Here is a 22,526-nt window from a genome sequence, read left to right on the forward strand (position 1 = left end):
GTCTTCTGAATAGGAGAGGGCAACAGGGCTGTGGAGAGAATGCGCAGAGAATATTCTTCCCACCCTCCCTGCCCCCACTGCTGTGGTAAACACAACACATCTCTTTCCTCATCTTAGAAAACATGTTTACCCTGTGGAAAATATCTTGTAATGCTCCGTCAACATCAGCTGTTTCATGCATCCTCTGTGTTCCTTTGTGATCAAAAAGAACAGAGGAGCCCAAAATCAGCTCTGCTGTGGGGCAGATCCATCAGTTTCTTCTTTGGTGGGAGGAAAGACAATGGAATGGAAACCATGGTCAAAGGATAGAAAACAGTATCAATCTAGCTATTACTAGTAGTTCTCAAAGGACAGAAAGAGAGAGTTTTGTAGTGGATATATGATGCATAGCCTTATGTCAAGCGATAGTAGAAAGGAAGGGTATTTATTTTATTTTATTTCATTTCATTTCATTTCATTTCATTTCATTTTATATCCCGCTCTTCCTCCAAGGAGCCCAGAGCGGTGTACTACATACTTCGGTTTCTCCTCACAACAACCCTGTGAAGTAGGTTAGGCTGAGAGAGAAGTGACTGGCCCAGAGTCACCCAGCTAGTATCATGGCTGAATGGGGATTTGAACTCGGGTCTCCCCGGTCCTAGCCCAGCACCCAGCACCTGGTGCCCGAGGCTAAACAATTCAGGTGACACAACTCCTACAGTAACATACTATAACAGACATTTCCTACCCGTCAATGGCATCCAAACTTTGCTGGCTGAGGCTAATGCCCAGTGGCAAGGCCCATGTAGAAGACTGGTAATCCTATAAAAATAGCACATTAATTCCATGGTGGTTGCCAATACTGTAGGACAAAACAAATAGGGACTAGTGCTAAAATTAGAATTCTAAGAATTAAAACTTTCTTTACATTATCAAAAACACAAATTACTAGCTTTCTTGCTTGCAGAGATACACTTTTTAAAGTGCCTTAATTTTTATGCATATAATAAGAACAAAAGCAATGGCTTAAGCACAAGTGACTTAAACTTATAATTACAAACTAAAAAGTAAGAAGAGTATTCTTATACAAAATTAACTTGAGTGCATATAATCAAGAGGTATAAACAGCATAAAATATTGGGGGGGATGTTATGTGGAGATAGATTTGAAAAATGCATGCATTGTCTGCAAAAGATTCTCATTCATTCATTCATTCTGTTTTTGACATCTTGGGAGTATGACGAAGAGCCTGTGCATACCACAAACCACTTTCTCTTATCCATTTAAATCTGCTCTCTCTCACATTTTTATACACCTCTTCTGTTGTCACAATGGAAATATCCAGTGTCTGCCTCTACTTTAACACTGGCTGAATTCAGACATAACAGGAAACTAGAGTTTAATGGGGCATACAAATACGTGAAACTGCGGTTTGAGCCAAAAGCAACCTGAGGTTTGCCTCACCAAACTCCGATTTGAATCTTCGGTTTGCACAAAGGTTCGACCACTGGTTTGGCCGCCAAAGTGTCATGTCCAATCCTGGATGCCCCCGTAACACTGGCTTCATGCTGATTTTCAAACTGCAATCATAGAGATGGCGGCGTAGACACACCCAGGATCATGGCTGCTCCATGGCTGTGGCGCTTCTCGCTGGCCGCCTCTCTGAGCAGAGCCCCACTTCTCCTGTCACCTGTCCATCCCAAGCCTGACACCCTGGTACATGGCACAGTCACACAGGGACATTCTGATTTTGTCCCTTGCTCCCCCTACCTGGAAAGCAGGAGGGAAAGGGGATGAGATGCCAAGACAGCCACTAAGTGCTTTACTCCCCTAGAATGGTGACAATGATGTATGTTTACAAGCACAAACACCCCATATGGCAACATGAGCAGGGCATGCCACCACAGCTCTGGGAGGGGGGAAAACAGCTGGTGGAGGGGGATACACGGAGTCAGGTTTAAAAGGCAGTCCCAACCAGGGATTCTTGAGCAGCCAAGTTCTATTTTTTCCACAGTAAGGTTGGGGAAGGGGGGCCTTCCACTTTGGGGGTTTGCAGTCCCTAGCAGTGTTCCTTCTAAGGCGTGCAAATGTGCACGCACTCACAGGCTTTTTGATGTCTGCTCAGTTAATTTTAGATCCCACTCAGGTTGAATCAGGAAGGCCCCATTCTGAATGCAGGTGTGCACACACTGCCTTGATACTGCCACCCAGAACAAAACTCATTCTGTGTAAAGATCAAAAAATTAGAGAGAACACTGGTCCCTAGGCTTACTCATGAGCAGGGCCAGGCAACAGGATCGGCACTGCTGCAGTGAAAGGAGCGAGGACTAGATGGGCCTTGGGCCTGATCCAGCAGAGCTATTCTTATGTTCTTATGGCCCAGGACAGACCACGCTCACTCAAGAGAGTGCCAGGCCATGGAAACACCCCTTCACAACGTATGAGAAGAACCGTCAGAGGGGAGAGGGGAGAACTGCCAAGCAAAATCTCTAATAATGTGTGATGATAAAACAACCCCTTCCCCATGGGCACTCTCACGAGAGTGTCAGGCCATGGGGGCTCTATATCGAGCCAGGTTGCTGTATGGAGGGAAGCCACAGGGACGGATACCCCAGCGACTGCTCTCCCTGTCTTGGCGACTGCCGCCAAATAGCTGACCAAGCTCACTCCCGCCAGCCTGTCCACCTATGTGAGCATGTGCACCCTTGCTTGTGGCCCCAAATGGTGATTCCGCTCTCCTGGGGTTCCTGGAAATCGGTCCTCCGCTCTCTCACTATTTTCCACACCAGCAGATCAGTGCAACACCAGACTGAACCTGGAAATTTTGAATGGGTTTAAAGATCTGTCCACACACCCAGTGTTCCCCCTGTCTGCACACACAGCCAGGCTCTGACACACGGAGTGTCAAAATCTCCTTTGGGTGCATGCAAGGCTTCACAGGGAAGGGGGTGCTGCAGTGCTTCTGTTCTTCTGCCATGAAGAGTTGGGGGGCCCACACAAGCAGGGGCCCCTTTGTTGGGTTAGCTCAACTCGTGAGCATGCAGTCCAAGAGATCTATTGCTGACAACCCCATGGTCCTCCCCAGTAGACTGGCCCTCTTATGAAAGGGATAGCCCACCGGCAGGAAGCTGCCAGAGGAACAGGAGTGTGATTTGGCCTGCAGGGACTGCTTTGACAGGATTGCTGCCCAACTCCTTCCAGTATTTTCAATAAAAGGAGGGCTGTGCTGCTACCTGGAAGCACTTTTAAATTCTCTCCCTAACAGCCTCATTGCTACACTGTTGGAGCTGCCTTTGAAGTTGTACAGCATCCCTGAAGGGTCCTTTACCTCCTCAGAACGTTGCCCATCATGTTGGCCGCAGTGCTTACTGCTACCAGGACTGACTACCTAATCAGGAGGCATAAGATGGCTTTCTTAGTTTAGTACAGCCATAGCTTCACCATACCTTGTCTTTCTGGGAACAGTGCTGTCTTTGTAGAAGTATAATTGAATATTCAGGCTAAGCATTGCTTTTATTGTGCCGTTTTTATTTTTGCTATATTTTAAAATAATGTACACTGCCTAACACACTCAAACGGCGGTTTACAAATATGATAAATAAATTAATAACCCAGCATTGACTCGCTGTCTAGTCTCACAGTACTAGAATGCTATTGCTGCTGCTGACCAGCTGAAAATGAAAGAAACGTGTATCCACTGCCATGGTAAAGGAAGGAGGGCCAACCAGTTGCCACTTTGTCATAGCCCCTGCATGTCTAGAGCCGGCCCTGGATACATGTTAAATTAGAATCAAGAGTTGGAACCACAAGTTTTTCCAGGTCTCTAGCTTCAAAGTGGTTTGTTTTTTTAAAAAACTTTGCAACACACCTAAGAAGCTAACTTTGAGTAGGCAGAGCTCTTACCAGTCCTTCCAATATCACTTTGCTTCTTCTCCCCTGCTAAACGAACAATATTGATAAAACTGTTGTTATGGCTTGTTCCTGGAATCCTTTCCTATTATTCTTAAGCTATTAATGTGGTGAAGCAGAACTGGTATGGCTATCAGACATTATGATTCTGATTTTGTGCAAATAAACATAGCAGTGGAATTAGGTAACTTGTGGTATTAAAACCAGAGTAATAAATACTATTCATTATTGTTATTGTCAATGCACATTGCAAGTATAAGCGGACAGGTCAGTATCCCAAGGAATCTCTGCAAACAGGTTTTGTAGATTCAATAAACATAGGGAAGTTTCATTTGTATATGTGGCTGTTAAAGAGATTCACAGGAAATGTACCAATTGGTATATACTAGATCAATAGTTTGGTATGCTGATGACATTTCAAACTACACCCTTTCACTGGGGTTAGGGTTAGGGTTAGGGATTTTCCCTGCTTTGGGGGGCTGGCAATCCAGGCCTCCAGGAGTTTCACAAGCTATTTAAAGTGAAACATCCAAAGCTGTCAACTCTTATGAAGAGCCTCATGATTTTATGACAAGTCTCATGATTGCCAGGGCTCCTTAAAGCCTACACTACACTATGGGACTCATAAATCAAAGTCATGAGAACCTCAGCTTGAAAAAAATATTTAAAAAAAACTACTTCCAACGTAGAAGGAATGTTCAATTCTTTAAATAATTTGTTGAACCATTGTTGTTGGAGAGGAAAACCTACCATCAGGGTTGCCATTTTAATAGTTCTGGGGCCAAACACACACAAAAATTACAAACAAGGGCTTGTCTGGTCACTTTAAAAAAAGAAAGCTCAGTTTTTAGAGATGATAGTCCAGTTGTGGACATCGACTGAATTCCAGACTAAAGAACCACTTGTGTTATGGAAGAAGCACTGGTGTAGCACCAGTGCTTCTGAAGAGCTCCAGACTAACACTGACTACACTGGTGCTTGCATGTGTGCATGTGTGTGGGTGGGTGTGTGAACTTCAGTAACTCTTGCTGCCAAAATATATGTCCCTGAGTGTTCCATGGTCCTCAAGGACGTATTTTTGGGTGGCATCGAATGTTTCTGGAAGAACAGGAGGTTGTCAACATCCTGCCCCCACCACCGACTTTATGAGCAGTGGAGTTGAGTTAGCTGAACTCTTGAGAAATACTGGTGCTTCATTCATCTAGATGTCAGTCTCTGACTCTTGTCAACAGAGGATACACACCTGTTCCAGTATTTCCCAGAAGGAAACTGATATTCTGGAAGAAAGGGCAGGAGGAAGATGAGAAGAAGGGCAATCAAGTCAGATAGCAGCTGAGGATCATTCCAGCCTCTCTTCTCTACCAGCAATCTTCAGCTACTAATGTCAGAATTCCTTCTTTTCAGTAAGTCTTTTTCTGGATTTCTGGCTTTTCAGTAAGTCCAGTGTGGAAGAAATAGCAGAGGCAAGGTAAAGCACTGCAGCAACACCAGCCATTCCAGGTTACACCTGGACATGGCAATCCAGGCCTCATCCTGTTAACCCCAAAGTTGTGCCTCAGTATCTGTTGCAATGTCACAGAGCTTACATGCAGTGTTACAGAGATACAACTATTTGCTTACACGCTGAACCAATGCCAGAATCAGACTGAGAATCCAGAAGTACATCTGGGTTTGTGCGCTTTCTGTTTCTGGCGTTGCTGATGCTGCTTACAAATCAGCATCCACAGCAACATCTCAGCGGCTTGCATGCTACTGCATATGTGCAACCTGTCCCAGCCATTATGGCTATAGACTGGAATGGCTACCAACCCATTTATCGTATCTTGGGTAGATCAGTATCACTGGAGAGGAAGTGAGTATTGTACTACCATATTAATTTGTTTTAATAACTGTTTTATGCTTTTGTTTTTATTGTGTTTTGTAGATTTTAATCGGTGACTGGTATATTGTTTTTAAATTTTGTACACCGCCTAGAGATGTACAGTATATATAAGGCAGTACAAAAATATGATAAATAATCATAATCATAATAATCTAATGCATCGTCATGAGCAAAACAACCCAATACCTGTTATCCAGACAAGCACAAATTCAGCTTAGGCTATATGACAAAGGCATTTATGAGCATTCTGGTTCTTCCACTTCAGGCAATGGTGCAACCAGTGAAGCATTTTCACTGTGTTGTGTGATGAACCTTGACTATACTAAATTTCAGTAGTCTACACAGGTGTAGATAACATTACAGGATTATTAAACAGGGTCTACATGGCTTCCTAGCAAGGCTCTAAATAGAGGGCTGCAGCGGGGTTTATCCTAGCCTAAGGGAGCGGGGAGCTGGGCTGTTTCTAAGAGGACAGGTCACAATTAATTTCTTACGTCCCCAAACAACACATTGATAGCTGCTCCCTGATTCCATGATTTTTTAAAGAGGTAAACCCTACTGAGTACAAGAGGAGTTACACCCAAGTAAGTGTGCATAGGGTTATAGCCTTATTTTTGCCACACTGAAGTAGACCTCAGGACTTCATTGAAGACACTAGGATGACAGTAAAGCTGTTGTTTACTCTCCAATTGGGCATGCTTTTTAATACAGCTAGAGATCATTCAGTCTTCTCAGAGCACTTTAGAAAGAAGCTGATGGCTCCTTCTGGGATTGATTAAATTGCCTGACATGCTGTGTTGGTGGTGTGCTGCAGAAACCTCATCAGGCCCTAAGGATGCCACACTAGGAGGAGGCAGTACAAATTCTGGCAGGTTTAAAAATAGGCACAACCTCTTGCCATTCTGGTGAGTATTGCCACGCTTTAAATCCAGGTAGACTACCTTCAGTGCTGCCCTCCCTCCTGGATATCATTGCAGGAATCTATATGCTGGTAATTTCCATGGGGATCAATGAAGCTGCCAGGCAGTCTCACTGGCCCCCGAGGGAGCCATTCCATGATGTGGTAGCATTGTCACTATGATTATATTAGCTACTACAGCCACCTTTATTTTTGGTAGTGTTCCCACATCTTTAAGAGCTGCATGCAAACCAGGCATTCAGCAGGTGAAACCTTTCTCATCCGGCAGACTTACTGATGAGAAGAGCTTTATCTGCTACATTTCTTTTGCATGTAGTGGTTAGGGCCATAGGAGCCCTGCTAGGTGTGTGTGTGTGGGGGGGGGTTCAGTAGCTCCTTTTTGGGATTGCTACTAGGCGAATGACATTTGAATGCTAAGTTGATTTGATTCATTGGTTCAGCACTTGAACTGATTTAGTAGGCAAAGTACCTGCTTTCTTATTTTTGGGTACCAGTTGTTCATGTCAACCAAACTTCTTATTCAGGGGGCTCATCCACCTGCACCTCCTGGGTCATTGCCTCAACTCTTCTCATTTGAAGGCTAGAGGAAGGCATGTAAGGGGGAGGGAGTGGCCCTGTGGCCCCAAGTTCCTTCCTCCCCTGATCTCTGCACTTGCATTACAACATCCTCAGGGTAGGGGTGTGCACGGAACTGGCTGGCCTGGTTCGGTTCGAGACTGCCAGTTCGGTCTGGCACCCCCTCGAACCCCACTGTTCAGTTCAGTCCAGGGGGATTGGCGAACATTTTTTCTTTAAATAATAATAAAGATACTTAATTTTTTTAACTTACCCCCTTTGGGGGAGTTGTTGAAAGTGGTGGTGGGGTCAGCGGAGGTTCCCCTTCCCCCCACTGGCCTCCCTTTTCGTTGCCACCGGCCGTTCGGCCAGCTCTTGGCCCCAGGCCACACAGAGGCCAATTGCACAGGCGCGGCAGCCTCAAAAATAGCCGCCACGCCGGAGAGGAAAGGCCCGAATGGGCTGAAGAGCCAGCCGAACGGTCAGTGGTGGCAAAAAGGGAGGCTGGCGGAGGGAGGGGAAACATCCACAGATGCCCCTGCTGCCTCCAACAACTCCCCCGAAGGGGGTAAGTAAAAAAAATTTTTTTTTAAAAGAAAAGTCCACAACTCCCCACCCCCCGCTGAACAGTCAAAGGCTGTTTGGTCCGGGGTCAGACCAAACGGGATGGCTCGGTTCAACCCCGAACAGGTTCAACGTCGAACAGGTTCAACGTCGAACCTGTTTGTACATCCCTACCAAGAAATGTTGACTCTGTTCACCAGCCAGACAAAAAACTTTTGCTCGTTGACCTATGTTGGCCCATTATTCATCAGGCATTATTTTTCACTTGTCACAGACTAGTAGACTAGTGGATTTCCTGAACCCTGAACATCTGAATGTGTGGAAGGCTCTCTCCATACAATCTGGAACCCTACAAAGGCAGTGCCATTTCCCTCTGTCACATGTGTGTGTCCTTATCCTTCAAATAACATCTGAAAAGGGCCAATGTTTTCGTTACTTTTGAGATCTCATAGCTTTGTTATCATGAACAGAATTTGCCATTCTGAATATTCCAACACAGCCCCTGTGGAAAGTAAATATGGAAGGCACCAGCTTTAGCCCTATGAAGGGGACATCCACTGCCCCCAGAAGAAACTCAGACATGTACAGACAGATGTCATCTCTCTACCCATGTGCAAACTGCTGGACTGAACTGGGCTAAATGTGAAGATTCCATTACAACCTATATACTCCACAGGTTGTGGTGAGACACACTACATATTCTATAATAATAATATCCATTGGCATTTGGGGCTCACTTTATACACACATACACCTGCCTCCATCTATATATTCATGGTAGATATTCCTATCTAATGAGGTTACCACTTCACGCATCTGACAGGCTGGGCTCTGGCCCACGAAGGCTTTAGCCACAATAAATGTGTTAATCTTTAAGGTGCCACAAGACCCTTGGCTGAAATAAATATGTATTTTGGAAGTGATAAATTGTACAGCTATACAAATAAACACATTTGCAATGCCGCAGCGTGAAAATAAGTGTTGGGGATTGTTGAGAGGTGTATTAAAGCTAATGTTTTGAAGATTCACCAATGGGGAAGGTCGCCACATGCTTCAGTTTGCTTCTTTGACCTTTCTGTGAACTCCATTGTTTGCTTAACAGAAATTGTGTGTACCTCTTCTCTTCTCAAACAAAGAGTATATGGCTGTGTAGGCAGCAGGCTCCCTTGGTGAGGGAAGAAGCATCGTTGCCTGTCTCCCTTCTCCCTTCCCGGCGTGCATGACAGGAGGAGCAAAATCACACTTAAGAATCGGCAGTTGTGTGGGAATGTTTTGACAATAGAACTCCTGCTTCATTCCATGCTTCTGTGGAGGCTGGAGCTTTGTTTGAAACTAGTCTGTGTTGTTTTTTTCCTCCCTCCTATTTTCAGAATGGTTCTGCACTGTTAAATTTCACTATTTTATTTGCATCCCTACCCTGCCCCAAAGCAAAAGCTTAGAGGCAGGTAATAAGAGCTCAAAACAAAAGCACGTATTAAAACAACCACTGAGACAGTAAAATGCAAAACATATTCACCTCGCTCAGTGTCACTGGGGATTTGGCCATAGCTTTCCAGCAACTGATTGCCATGTAAAAGCCATACTTGTATCCCCCAATGTTCGATGATCTCAGCAGTTTGAAGTGATAGGTGCTTTCCTCTAAAGCCTTTCACAGCATGGGACCTGGGTACCTGAAAGAACACTTCCTTCCACATGTTCTTACCCATCGGGAAGGTTGGTTAGTGAGACAGGGTATGGTGGTTGCCTTAGATCAGGGATTCTCAACGTTGGGTCCCCAGATATTATTAGACTTCAACTCCCATAATCCCAAACCAAAGGCCACTGGGGCTGGGGATTATGGGAGTTGAAGTCCAAAAACATCTGGGGACCCAACATTGAGAACCCCTGCCTTAGGTAACGGATTGATGCTGGCGGTGGATTGGAACCTCCACCTACCAGCCACTTCACCCGCACTCCTCCTCTTCCTCGCTGCCTATTCAAAAGGCAGGAGCGGGAGACACCTGAGCAGTAGAGAGTGATAAAAGGCACTTCCTGCCATTCCAGTGTCCTGCCCTCTGATGGGAGGTGGCAATAAGAGAGTGGTGGAGGAGGAGGGTAAGGACAGTGGCAGCAGCTGCCGCCACCAACACCAGGTAAAGAACTGGTGGGGAAGAGAGCTTTGTGCTCCCAACGCTTGCATGGTTCAGATGGTCCAAGCTCTGTAAGCCTTTGGGACATGGAGCAAGGATAAGGGGATGATGTCAGCAACTTCTCTCCTCTCCCCAAGCTCTTGCAAAGGCTTGCATGGTAGGATATGGCCCTTGTAGACCTTTACAAGGAGTGAGGGGAGAGGAGGAAGGTTGGCGGAGTTTGTTCCCCATCCCCAAGGGGCAGATTGGGAGTGATGTGACCTTTGAGAGGGTGCCCAGGGCAACAAGAGGTGGCAGCCAATAAGCAGCCTCTTCTCCTCAACCCACAGCCTCTTTACATGCTGCAGAGGCAGAGTTGGCCCCAACAGGAAGAGCAGGGCCACATGGCGTTTGGTGCCTTGCCTCAGGCACTCCAATACCTTGTGCCACCCTGCTCTTCAGAGGCCCTTCTCGGGTGCTCCACGTTCCGAGATGAGGTGAGTGGCAACCAGGGAGAGGGTCCTCTCAGCTATGGCACCCTGCTTGCGGTGTTCTCTCCCCAGGGAGGTCAACTTGATACCTATGTTGTTGTCTTTTAGGTATCAGGCAAAGACCTTTAATTCTTCCATGCCTTTTAGAAACAATTGTTTTAGTGCTGTTTTAATCTATGCCAAATTTTGATGTGTTTTCATTTCAACTAATCTTATTGTATTTATTATGCACCATTTTGCATATGTGTTAAATAAAAAAGCAGTCTAAAGTATCTTAAATTAAAATACATAAAATAAATAATGTGCAGCCACCACCAGGTGCATAACTAAACTCTTTGTACATCACCTATAATTCATAAGAACATAAGAACAGCCCAGCTGGATCAGGCCCAAGGCCTTTCTAGTGCAGCATCCAGTTTTACACCGTGGTCCACCAGATGCCTCTGGGAAGCCCACAGGCAAGAGCGGAGGGCATGCCCTCTCTCACCCAAAATATATTACGATGGCATGCAAGATTTTCTGTGTCTGGCAGATGGCCCAAAATGCTGTCTTGCAGAGTGTGTGCAACCAAGAAGCTTAATCCTACACAGGAGGGTGGCATACCTCAACCTGTTGGCCATGGGCAAAGAGCCAACCTGCACTATCTGCACAGCAATTTCAAGTAGTCACTGCAAGTCTGATATGAATCAGACTCCAGATGAAACCAAGTGTCATTATCTACACTGTGATCTCCTGCGCCCTGAAGCCGATTATTCTTAAGTATTGTGCTTTCTGGGGAAGGGAGGTGGACCAATAGTGGAGGGGGATTACAGAACATCACACATTACTTTAATGCTCAAAATATACAAGCTTAAGGTCTAGCTGAAAATTCTAGTATTTTGACTACCTCGCTGAAGGAGAATTGCTTAATATTATGGATCTGCTAGTTATCTATGCTAATTCAAAAATAGACTTATAACAAAATATAACAAAGTAACTCAAATATAACCAAAAAAATCAAAGTGCACAGTAGCACAAGTCTTGGGGGGCAGCAAAGTTTCTCGCACCTCTCGTCCCACAATACCATATATGTGCTGGGCTGAATGAATACTGGTAGTTCACCAGCATGGGGTCTGCTATTTGCTTGATCCAATAGGAACTTAAGAAGAGTCCTGCTGGATCAAATGAAAGACCAGTCTAGTTCAGCATCCTAGTTCCCTCAGTGGCCAATCAGATGCCTCCAGGACACGCACAAGCAGGAGATGAAGGCAATACCATCTTCTACTGTTATCTCCAACTGGTATTCAGTGATATTCAGCCAGGTTGAATATCAGTGATATCAGTTGGATATTCCGTAATATTCAGCCAGGTTGGTCTCCGGGTCATCTTGGAGAGACCACATTACTCCCTTGTTGATTGAGCTACACTGGCTGCCAGTTGGTTTCCGGACAGAAAACAACGTGCTAGTTATAACTTATAAAGCCCTAAACCGCTTAGGCCCTGGGTATTTAAGAGAACGCCTTCTTCGTTTTGTGCCCCACCGCCCACTGAAGTCACTTGAGGATGTCCGTCTCTAGTTACCGCCAGCTCGTCTGGTGGCCACACAAAGACGGGCCCTCTCGATTGCTGCCCCGAGATTGTGGAATGCGCTCCCTGCTGAGATGTGATCCTCCCCATCCCTGACTATTTTTAAAAAACATCTGAAGACCCAACTCTTCACTCAAGCTTTTTCAGCTTTTTAAATTTGTAGTTTTAACTTTATACTGTTTTAATTTTATACTGTTTTTAAATTGTTAAACTCCTTTAACCTTTTATATTTGTTTTTATGTTGTTGTTAACCACCCAGAGATTAAAGTTTGGGCAGTATATAAGTTAAATAAATAAATAAAATATACTGCCTCTGAACTTGGAGGTTCCAAGCAGCCATTTTGACTAATAACCAGTGATAGACTTATCCTCCATGAATTTGTCTAATCCCCTTAAACTAGTGGTTGTCACCACAATTTGTGGCAGCCATTTCCATCCATTAGTTATGCACTGTGTGAAAGAGTTCTGAATCTACTACCAATTAATTTTGCTGGATAATTCTGACCTGCCATTATTAAATGGACAAAAACTAATCTCCTTCCACTTGCTTCACACCATGTATCTATATATTTAATTCTCTTAGCCAGCATGCGTGCCCAGGATTTGGTGGTGGAACTCTCGTTCCTGGCATTGGGCGAGAATTTGGGGCCAAAAAAATGGTGGAGGATGGTGGTAGCGGGCAGCAAAACGGCCTGAGGAGGTGACCTCGGCTGGCTGCCGGGAGGCAGCTGTGGGATGACCTGGTCTGGCCAGGCCAAGCCGTCCTGGGTAAGCGGGAGGTGGCGGCGGCAAAGCCCGGCCTGGCTGCCAGGGGCGGGAGGCGGTGGCGGGACGGCCAGCGGGACGAGAAAGTGGTGGGGAAGCAGCAGAGAGACTGGAAAGGAGGTGAGTGGGAAAGAGAGAGTGGGGCAGGAGGGAGGGGGGCAAGAGAGCGGGGCAGGAAGGAGGGGGAAGGGGGCAAGAGAGTGGGGCAGGAGGGAGGGGGAGGGGGCAAGAGAGTGGGGCAGGAGGGAGGAGGGAGGGGGAGGGAGGCAAGAGAGTGCAGCAGGAGGGAGGGAGGGGAATGGAAAGTGGGGCAGGAGGGAGGGGGGAACAGCCTGCCCAAAAACGCGCACAGATGCTCTGTGTGGGTCAGCTAGCAATTATATAAATCTTTATCATGCCCCCATTAGCCATCTGTCTGCACTATGTTGGTCTGGGGTTCTGCTGCCTGTGTTTCCCCTCAGATAACATCATCCAAATCTTGGTGTCCAAGTGTGTCAGTGCCAGGAATATCTTTTCCTGCACAAGTACCCCAAGGGCCTCTTCACACACATGATGTTGTAAGTGTACCTCTTATAGTGTAAAATGTGAATGTGACAAACTGATATTTGTCGATAGGATACATGATACAGACTACCCAGTCAGGAAGCTGCAACTGGCTGCAGCTGCCTGTTCAGTGTACTCTCTACAAATCTGGGTATGACTCTCTCTGTGTAACCTGAACGTTCATCCAGATCAAAAGAAACTTGTAAGATGTCTTCCCCCAAGTTCTCTGTTTATAAAGGCCTTCAGTGCTGGACATGTGTAGAATTCCTTTTGACAACTCTGTTTGTGTCTTCCTCTTCCTAATCACTCTCCATATCTTCCATCAACATCACCATTCAGCCTGCTGATTAGGCAGGCAACCTCATGATCTTTGATTCCTTCCTCTCCTTTGATCCTAACGACCCACGTGTTGCCACATCACTTATTACTATATAACAGCTCAAATCTGTCTACCACTCCCCACTCACTCAGCTAAAGCTCTGCTTCCTGCTCTGGTAATCTCCTTCCCTGACAATTGCAGCCTTCCCTTGTTACATCTCAGTCCTTTCACCTCTATCCAAAACTCAGCTGCCAAACCACTCACCTCTCCCATCCCATGGCTCAGATCATGAGACACTCCTCTTCAAATCCCTTCACTGGCTTTACAGTCCCTTCCATATACACTATATGTATATATGTATATAGCCCCTGGTGGTGCAGTGGTAAAACTGCTGCCCTGTAACCAGAAGGTTACAAGTTCGATCCTGACCAGGGGCTCAAGGTTGACTCAGCCTTCCATCCTTCCAAGGTCGGTATCATTGTAAACCACTTAGAGAGCTTCCAGCTATAGAGCGGTATATAAATGTAAGTGCTATTGCTATCAACTTATTTTCCTGACCTCTAAAGCTACCTGTGGTCTTGCCTTCTCAGACCTGCCTCCTGTTATAACCCTGGGGATGCCTTTCTGCTCCTCCCACAATTCCACCTCTTAGCTTTCTGAGGTCCTTTTGCTTCCGCACCCTCCCTTGCCTAGACCCCCCTCCAAAAAACATATATGTTGTGCCACCTCTTCTCTTTCAAATCCCCCTCAAAATTCACCTTTCTTGGGAGAAATTGGCTGAAGTCAGTGTTGCTCTGACTCCGTTAACTTGACCTCCTTTCTAAATGTATTCTACCTTTTGGTGCCTTCTTTAAGCACTCAGTTGGAAGTTCTTCCTTCTCTGCAGCAACACTCCTTTTTTAAAAACTTCATAGAATTTTTATTATCCATTTTCATCTCTTTGTTTTTGTCTGTCTTTGATCTATTTTATGACAGCTATGTGTTTAAATCAAGTACAATCACAGTCCTAAGAGCATACCAGGAATAGGATCATGACTCCAAAATGTCTGTCAAGCTGAAGGCTTTTTAAAAAAACATATTATTATAAAGTAAAAAGGTGCAGACATTATTTTATAATACATTAGTATACAATCATCTGTTCCATTCAAAAATTCTGAGATATACATCAACCATAATCCTAAAACAGGCTTAACTGTTCAAAAACTCTGCCCAAGTGATGACTCTGAATCGATCCAATATTGGAAAAAAACTTGTGAAATTATTTCATATTATCCACATTTTTTCCTTTTACCTTCTCTGATAAGGTATGTGAGCTTTAAATGCTGCAAGGGAGCACAGGCTAGCAAGGTTGGAGTGGGCCCAGAGACAAGATTTTAAAATGGGCCCCCCTCACTGAAGCTCAGCTCATGAAGTAAAGAAATCTTAAATGAGGCTGAATAGTGGTAACAAAAAGCATAGTAAAATTATTTAAAAGCATAGTAAAAGCATAGTAGAGAAAGATATGCTGTTCTGGTAGCTCCAGGTCTTAACACTCACATCAATTTGGGAGGATGAATACAACTGAAGGAAGCCCGTGCGGCTGCGCGGCTGGGGGAGTCAGTCATGTGACTTGCCTCTGGGGGCCCCCCAAGGCAGTGGGCCCCCAGACAACTGTTTCCCCTTGCCCTATTATAGTTACACCCCTGAGCCGAGCACTTAATTCGCTACAACAGTATAGATGGAACTTCTGCTTTTTTCTAGTGCTGTGCTATTAAAATCCTGGCAGCCATTAGTGGATGTCATTTCAGCTATTTGCTTAGAACCCTCATCTTCCCAGGCAGTATCTCAGAACAGCAATTAATTGATTATGCAAGGCTACAGTTCCCCTCATTAGTACGATCTTGTATAACACTCAGGGCCAGAACATCTGGATTTTCAGACCTTTCCACCATATCACTTATCCACATGCATACTAGTAAAAGGGCTTGCATCTTGCAAGCATTCCTCCTCTACCACAAAATGACTCTGCACTTTCCCTTCATTCCTTGATGAGTAGAAGAGGTGCTTTCTTTTGAGGACGTAATGGTATTGCAATTTTTTGTGTGTTTTTCTATTTCTTAAGCAATTTTAGTGGAAATCTGACATTCATGAAAAAGTAGAGAATTGAAAAAACATAGCTTAAAAAAATAATTCTGTGTAAGTGGAATTTCTGTTTCTAAAAGTACCTGAGAAAACTGCTAAAGTTTGTCAGAAGGTATCATTCCCCATGTATTTATAATGGGAGAGTTTCCCCACACTTTATGAAAAAATAAGAATTTGTTCCGAGATTTTCGGTTTTTCTGGCAGTCTGGATGAGGTCTGGAACCTACCTGTGAAAATGGCATGTTTCTATCTTTCATGGTTTGCTCTGGGAGTTTCATGTCATTCAGACAGTAAGGCTCTGCACACGATCTGTGTGTAGCACCTGAATGGGGTTTGACACACTCTCCCCACAGACGAGCAGGGAGCCCTCCCTGGGTGGCCAGATCGGTTGCCCAGACGATTACCGGCTCTGTCACAGAGCTAGTTGGGGTGGTGGGGTTTGGGGGTCTCCTAGGCCCCAGAAGTTCCATAAGGCACTGCACAAGTGCACAGCTCCTTGTAGGGAGCCTCCCGATGCCGGAAGGCTTGCTCCCAGACAGGAGGCTACTCTTGAGTTGCTGCGGCATGGAGCCGCACCACGGCAACACACAATCTTTTAATCTTTTAATTCTTATGACTCAGAAGAATTCTACTTCCAACTGAGGGTCAGGAACAAAGCAAGATTGGTTGTAGTGTCTGAACCAACTGGTCTTGGTTTATTCTAACCAACTTACTTGAAATAAATTGAAATGGGAATGGTTTGAAGTAGGCTTAATATCTGAAATGGGTTTCAAGTAAGTAGAATAAACCAAGATCAGCTGCTCAGCTTTGGCCCTCTGCAAATGTTGGCCTACAAGTCCCATAATCCCTGGCTATTGGCCACTGTGGCTGGGGATTATGGGAGTTGTAGTCCAAAAATAGCTGGGGAGCCAAAGTTGAGCAAATCTGGAATAAACCAAGATCAGTCAGTTTGGCTATCACAACCAATCTTGGATTATTCCTACATTAGGCTGAAGTAAAATTCTTCCTGCACATGGGCAGGAACCGGGTAGCACATGCTCCAATTACTAGGAAATGTTGTATGAGACTGACATTTAGCCTTGAGTCCACATGATGACTGAATCGGCCCTATGACCCTATAAAATTGCTCCTCACAAAGACCCAAAGTACAGGTCCATTACATTTTTGTGTTCCCAAGCACCACATTAGAAGTTTCAAGACTAACCCATCAGCCTCAGCAACTCACCAGCAATGCATGCTACCTGCCTGGTTGTCATGCTTGTATCCTTTCAGCCAGGATTAAGATACTATGGCTCTTTTTCTCTGCCAATTCACATCTCTGAGACATGACAATCAAACTGCTATTGTTTTGGAGTTTTCAACATCGGGTTAGGAATATACTGTTATGTTGTCTAAATTATATACAATCTTCCATTACATCTATGCAGGGCTGGCCCTAGAAGAAATAGGACAAGGAGTGCCTTCTCTCCCTATCCCCCCCGGTTGGTTTATTTGGTTTATTTATTTATTTTAACCTACCGTAGTAGTACTGTTGGATATGCCATTCCAGTGCATCAACCTTTTGCACCAAGTATCCTAATGACCACTAGGGGCATTGAGAGTAGAGGTAGATAGTGAGGGTTTCCTTACCTGTCCCTGCTTGCCTCTACTCTATGACCCCTGCTTTGACTCCTTAGGTACTTCCTGTAGTGAGTCAGTCCTCTTCCTTTCCTCCTAGGGAGAAGATGGAAACATCTCTCTCACTCTCTTTTCCTACCTATTTGTTATGTAGCTGAATAGATAGGAAAGGTCATTCCTATCTCAAATGTACTTCACCAGTGTAGTACTTTTAAAGAGGGTAAAGGTAAAGTGGGCCATCAAGTCAATTTTGACAGAGTCGTCTTAAATTAAGAGTTGTCTTCTATTTGGGCAAATACAGACTTTAGGACAAGTCTGGGTTTGGCCTGCCCAAAGCAAACACAACCAGCAGACTGGTTGCAAAACTACTGACTCATAGCTTACATTCCAGCAAATAACTCCATAACCAAGAAGTACTTCTTAAAGCAACAGGAACATATTACCCAAAACTGTTCCATAAATAATCCTAAGGTATCAATGTATGGAGAGTTACAAGGACTCTTCAAAGGATCCCAGCAATGTCACAATTAGAGGCATTGCAGGGGTGGTTTACTCAATGCTCAAACAACCAAGAGAAAGGCATGAACTGATTTGCCCAAAGCCTCTAGGAGCCATGGACACAGGGGCGTATCTAGGGGTAGGGCAGGCAGGGCACGTGCCCCAGGTGCCACTTGAAGGGGGCGCCATTTTGTAAAATTAATTTTTTTAAAAAAAATATGGTTGCCAAAAACAAAATGGCCACCGTGCATGCTCAAATGGCCTCTGTGAGGCTCTAGGTCATGCCAGGCTTTGCAGAGGCCATTTGAGCATGCGCGGTGGCCATTTTGTTTTCAGTGGCCTTTTTTTAAAAAAAGAAAGATTATTTTTAAAAACAGCCACTGCACATGCTCAAATGGTCCCTGCGAGGCCCCAGAGGCCAGCGGGGTGAGGGGGAATCTTTGCAACCCCCCCCCAGCCTTTAGGAAGCCCCTCGAAGGGGCTACGGGTAAAAATGATAATAAAAAATATATAATATAAGACACTGTACACATATTCAGATTGGCACTATGTACAGAGAATCAGGGCTTGTGAATACTGAGCTGACGCTTAAGAGCTAGGATTGTATTCATTTGCTCTTACTTTGCTTCTTGTGATAAGTGAGTTAAATGTGATGTCTTGCTAATATGGCTATTAATGGTGAGTTTGTCTTTGAATCGGTGTGAAACCCTTAATATTAAGGCCCACTGGGAGTTTCTTGCTCTCTTTCTCTCATTTTAACTGTCTTTCTGAAAGACTAGAATATATTCCAAGCAGTGACACAGTTTACTCTGCATATCCTTTAATTATTTACAGAGTATCTGGGAAAAGTCAAATTCTCCATTGATTTTTAAAACTTATGTAATAGTGATGCTACAATGCATAGTAGAGAATTAGACAGGCACTTCTGTTTAGTTTTCCAAGTACATCTCCACATAGTTTTTGGGTATTTCATGAGCCCCCACATACTGAAATTTGTAGTTTTCCAGCATTTTTTGGTCTGGCTAAGTCCACTGCTAAATAATTTTTGAAATATTAAAAGATTAACGAGCTTGACTTGTATTTTTCAGCTGATATTATGGTAAAGTTATCTAAAAGATGGGTGTCAGATGCTTGGACAGGGGGCGCAATTTCAGTGTTTGCCCTAGGCGCTATTTTCCCTAGATACTCCTCTGCATGGACATCATCAACACAGCCTTTCAGAGGGCAAGAGCAAAATGGAGGCTTTCTAGCATTCAGACTTTCCAACGAGCCCTTCCTGCTCCTCTCTTTTAGCCTGCTTCCCTTGTAACAAAATGAAAACAAAGAACCTGTCAGACATCACTTGCTTTGGGGATTGCCTTCAAGACTGATGCTACGGAATAGAAGTCCAGGAGTATTATATATGTTCTCAATATTTATCTCAAGCAACACTTGCATGGTGGCCTCCTGAGCCGCAGATCCAAACGTCACCACAACTCTCACACACTGCCCATCTCAAGCTTCGCCTCAAACCACAGTGTCGTCATCCTCCTCCCCCCGCCCTCAGCTGGTGGGTCTCTCCCTGCCAGTATTGTGCTGCACTGAGGCAGGGGCAGGGAGAAAAATGCGAAGAACAGCACAAATCTCATGGCAGCACGAAGCTTTTGGAAACCTGCTGGAGCTGTAGCAGCCAATTGGATTCAATGCTCAACACTGGTCCTCACAGATGCATAGCATCGATCAGTTTAATCCAATAAATTGCAGTCCAAAGCAGTTCCAGTGGGTAGCCAGCAATAGCAAACTGGAAAATGAGGGGAAAGTAAGAGAAACAACAACTCAAGACCAACCATCACCACCTACAGAGTTGCCAGATAAAATAAACAGGAATTTAAACACCCTTTTCATTCCAGCAGCCTTTAAAGAGTCATTGCTCTACATTCTGGAAGTCTTTATTTTCAGCTGATAGGATTTCAGCTATATCCTGAACTAGTATTTGCCCCTTGTTTTCAGTGTTTGGCCACAGTGTTAAGAAGTCAGCCAGATTTCTTAATTGCTGAAGACAACCAAAAGAAATTAATTCTCTCTCAGACACACACATGCTCACAAACAAGCCAAGCCCAATCATGGCATTATCAAAAAGCAAAAGAGCTTTCCCTTCAGTGGAAGAATATGTGACAGAACTGGCAGGATTCCCTGTTTACTCACTTTATAGTGGTCATAACACAAGGAGCCCATTAAAATTAATAGCTGTGCTTATTTTTAATGTTGTTTTGCTAATTCTGCCTTACTGCGGCACTCCCTTTTCGCCTAAGATAAAAAGCAAGCTCAGTTTGATGATGCCCAGGCAGCCAATAAGAAGAAGAGCTCAGTTGTGCTCCTTTAAAATAAGTGGGAAGGGGAGAAGTCCCAGGGAACCTTGCAATAAGTTTCCTATCTAGCATTGCATGGAGGTGGGTTATGCTCATAACCTCTCCATCGCTGTTGAATGGCACTCGATGGGATTTCTTTTATGTAACCCAATAATTTTCTAAACCTTTCCAATCCACTAATGGATTGGGGGGTTGGGGGCTCTTTTATTCCAACTACTGGGAGTTATTTGCACATGGCTTCTCTCTCGCGCGGCATTGACGGAAGCCCCCCCTCCCTTCTGCTCTCAGGTTTTGTTTTGATGCAAGTTCCCATGGCATGCCTCTGTATTTTCTTTCTAGCCAATGGCGGGGGGGGGGATTACTAATGAGCTATATCTGCATTTCTAAAGAGAGTATCCCTTTTATCATGCTAATGATTCTACATCAGTGCCTCTCCCTATTTGCTCCAGCATTTTCAGAAAAAGTAGGTTAAAACCAGCATTAAAAAAATTTGAAAATACACCAAGATAAGCTAGAATATGCAAGACAAAGCCCAATTTGATTATGGAGTGGGTCCAAGGATCTTGAAGAGACTTCGGGATAAGTCTGGCTGGAGTGTGAACACACACACTCTCCTTCCGAAGGAGATTCAGGGACAGTAGCCCTATCTGTAAAGCTTCCTGGCGGCACTTGATGATATCAGCAACAGGAGATCATTAGGTCAAATCTAATCCTCTGAGAGTTGCTGGTCAATTCCCAGTTAGCAACCCAACCAAACAGTTTGGGACTAGAATGGCATTTGGGACAATGGAACTTAGCAGCAGATTGTTCTGGGGAAAGGTAATGGGGCACTGGCCTTTCAACTGCCAATTCCCTCCCCAGTGTTGTCCCCTGCCAATATAACTGCTGACCAAAACCCAATCAATTCAATTCTTCTGTGTCCTTTCTAATCTGATATTGTTTCCAGTCTGTACTATTAACCTGTGGGCCACAGGCTATCAGCTGCTGCTCAGACACATGCAAACATGATATACGTGTGATGTTAGCATTGGGCTTCTCTTCAGTCGATTGCTTTCTGTTTATGGAAGGTGCTGGAAGATGTGAGATTAGAAAGCAGGTCACTTAGCTTGAGAGTCTTCATTTCACAAATTAGGGACTACATATTAAGCTATTTTTCTTACCTTTGAAAAGTGGGACCATTGGGACAGCTGAACATCCTTGGGCACTGGTTGACCCTTAGCTGGCCTCCCAATTGGCTGGGTCAAATCTTTTCATCATGGAATTTCTGTAAACAGGACTTTGGCTGCATCTAACCTCTAGCCCAGGCCTGCTCAACTTAGGCCCCCCAGCTGTTTTTGGACTACAACTCCCATAAGCCCCAGCCACAGGGGCCAATAGCCAGGGATTATGGGAGTTGTAGGCCAACATCTGCAGGAGGGCCGAAGTTGAGCAGGCCTGCTCTAGCCTCAAGTTGTTCCTTCTATACTGGCCAGACCCTGTTTTTACTTCCATTTTTACTTTTACTTCTTCTTCCAAGATTCACCACTTGACTGTTATTATTTTAAACTAGTGGCCACCAATGACATGGAGTAGGAGTGATGTGATGATGCCATATTGTGTGTAAGGAATGTACATGTGTGGCATGAGACAGAACATTCACCAAGAATGTTTTGGAGGGAACCAGTAGTGGGGTTTTGTGTGAAGGGACTGTGAGCTCAGTTAGTGGACGAAGCAACTGCTCAGAAGCATCCTGTTTCTTAATTATAAATCTATAAGACCATTCTCATGACCAGCTGCAGCAGGGCAGGAGCAGGAAATCCTTGGTTGTGAGGCTCTTGTGGAGCCTCGGAACCAGCTCCCACCCTGCTGCTCCAGAGCAGGGCTACTCTGTGGTTTAGCCTACCCTTTAAGGAAGGTTAAAGGGCCAAAGCCTCATCTAACCTTGCAAGCCCCAATCATGTGTGCAATCAAGGCTGTTTCTGCAGCTCCCAGCATCCCAGCTCCCTGAGGATCACAGAGTGCTGCTTAAAGAGCGTCCAGGAAGCCAGGAGCTGCTGCATTGCCACAAGAAGCTTCTCAGTTTCCTATGCAATGCATTGTGTGGTACTGGAGGACTTCCTCCTCAAGATCCCAATGTATTCAGCTCCGCCATGCGGATTGGGTGGGTATGCGGCACAGTGGAGTTCTAGCAACCATCGGCTCGTGTGAGGGAGGCAGGAAGGCTCTTGCCTCCCCACCAGTGCTCCCTAGCCACCAGGGTTTTTTATTGTGGGAATAGCTTCTGTGTCTGTCCTCCTGAGATACTTACTTTGCATCTGGCTGGCTCCAGCTGGTGAACCTCAGGCTTCTAATAAAAACAAAGA

At 45.0% G+C, this 22,526-nt stretch overlaps 1 long non-coding RNA gene across 2 annotated transcripts in view; it reads left to right on the forward strand.

Moving 5' to 3' along the window:
• Positions 1–22,526, forward strand: part of LOC128341882 (uncharacterized) — a 97,720-nt gene that overhangs the window by 65,877 nt on the left and 9,317 nt on the right. The window contains exon 4 of one of the 2 annotated variants that reach the window (XR_008314633.1): positions 5,121–5,291. The exons of the other annotated variant lie outside the window; for it this stretch is intronic. This is a non-coding gene — a long non-coding RNA (uncharacterized LOC128341882). The remainder of the gene's footprint in view (positions 1–5,120; positions 5,292–22,526) is intronic. 2 annotated transcript variants of the gene reach the window in all.

The sequence above is a fragment of the Hemicordylus capensis genome, chromosome 2 (assembly GCF_027244095.1).
Source record: "Hemicordylus capensis ecotype Gifberg chromosome 2, rHemCap1.1.pri, whole genome shotgun sequence".
In the NCBI taxonomy this organism is placed as follows: Eukaryota; Metazoa; Chordata; class Lepidosauria; order Squamata; family Cordylidae; genus Hemicordylus; species Hemicordylus capensis.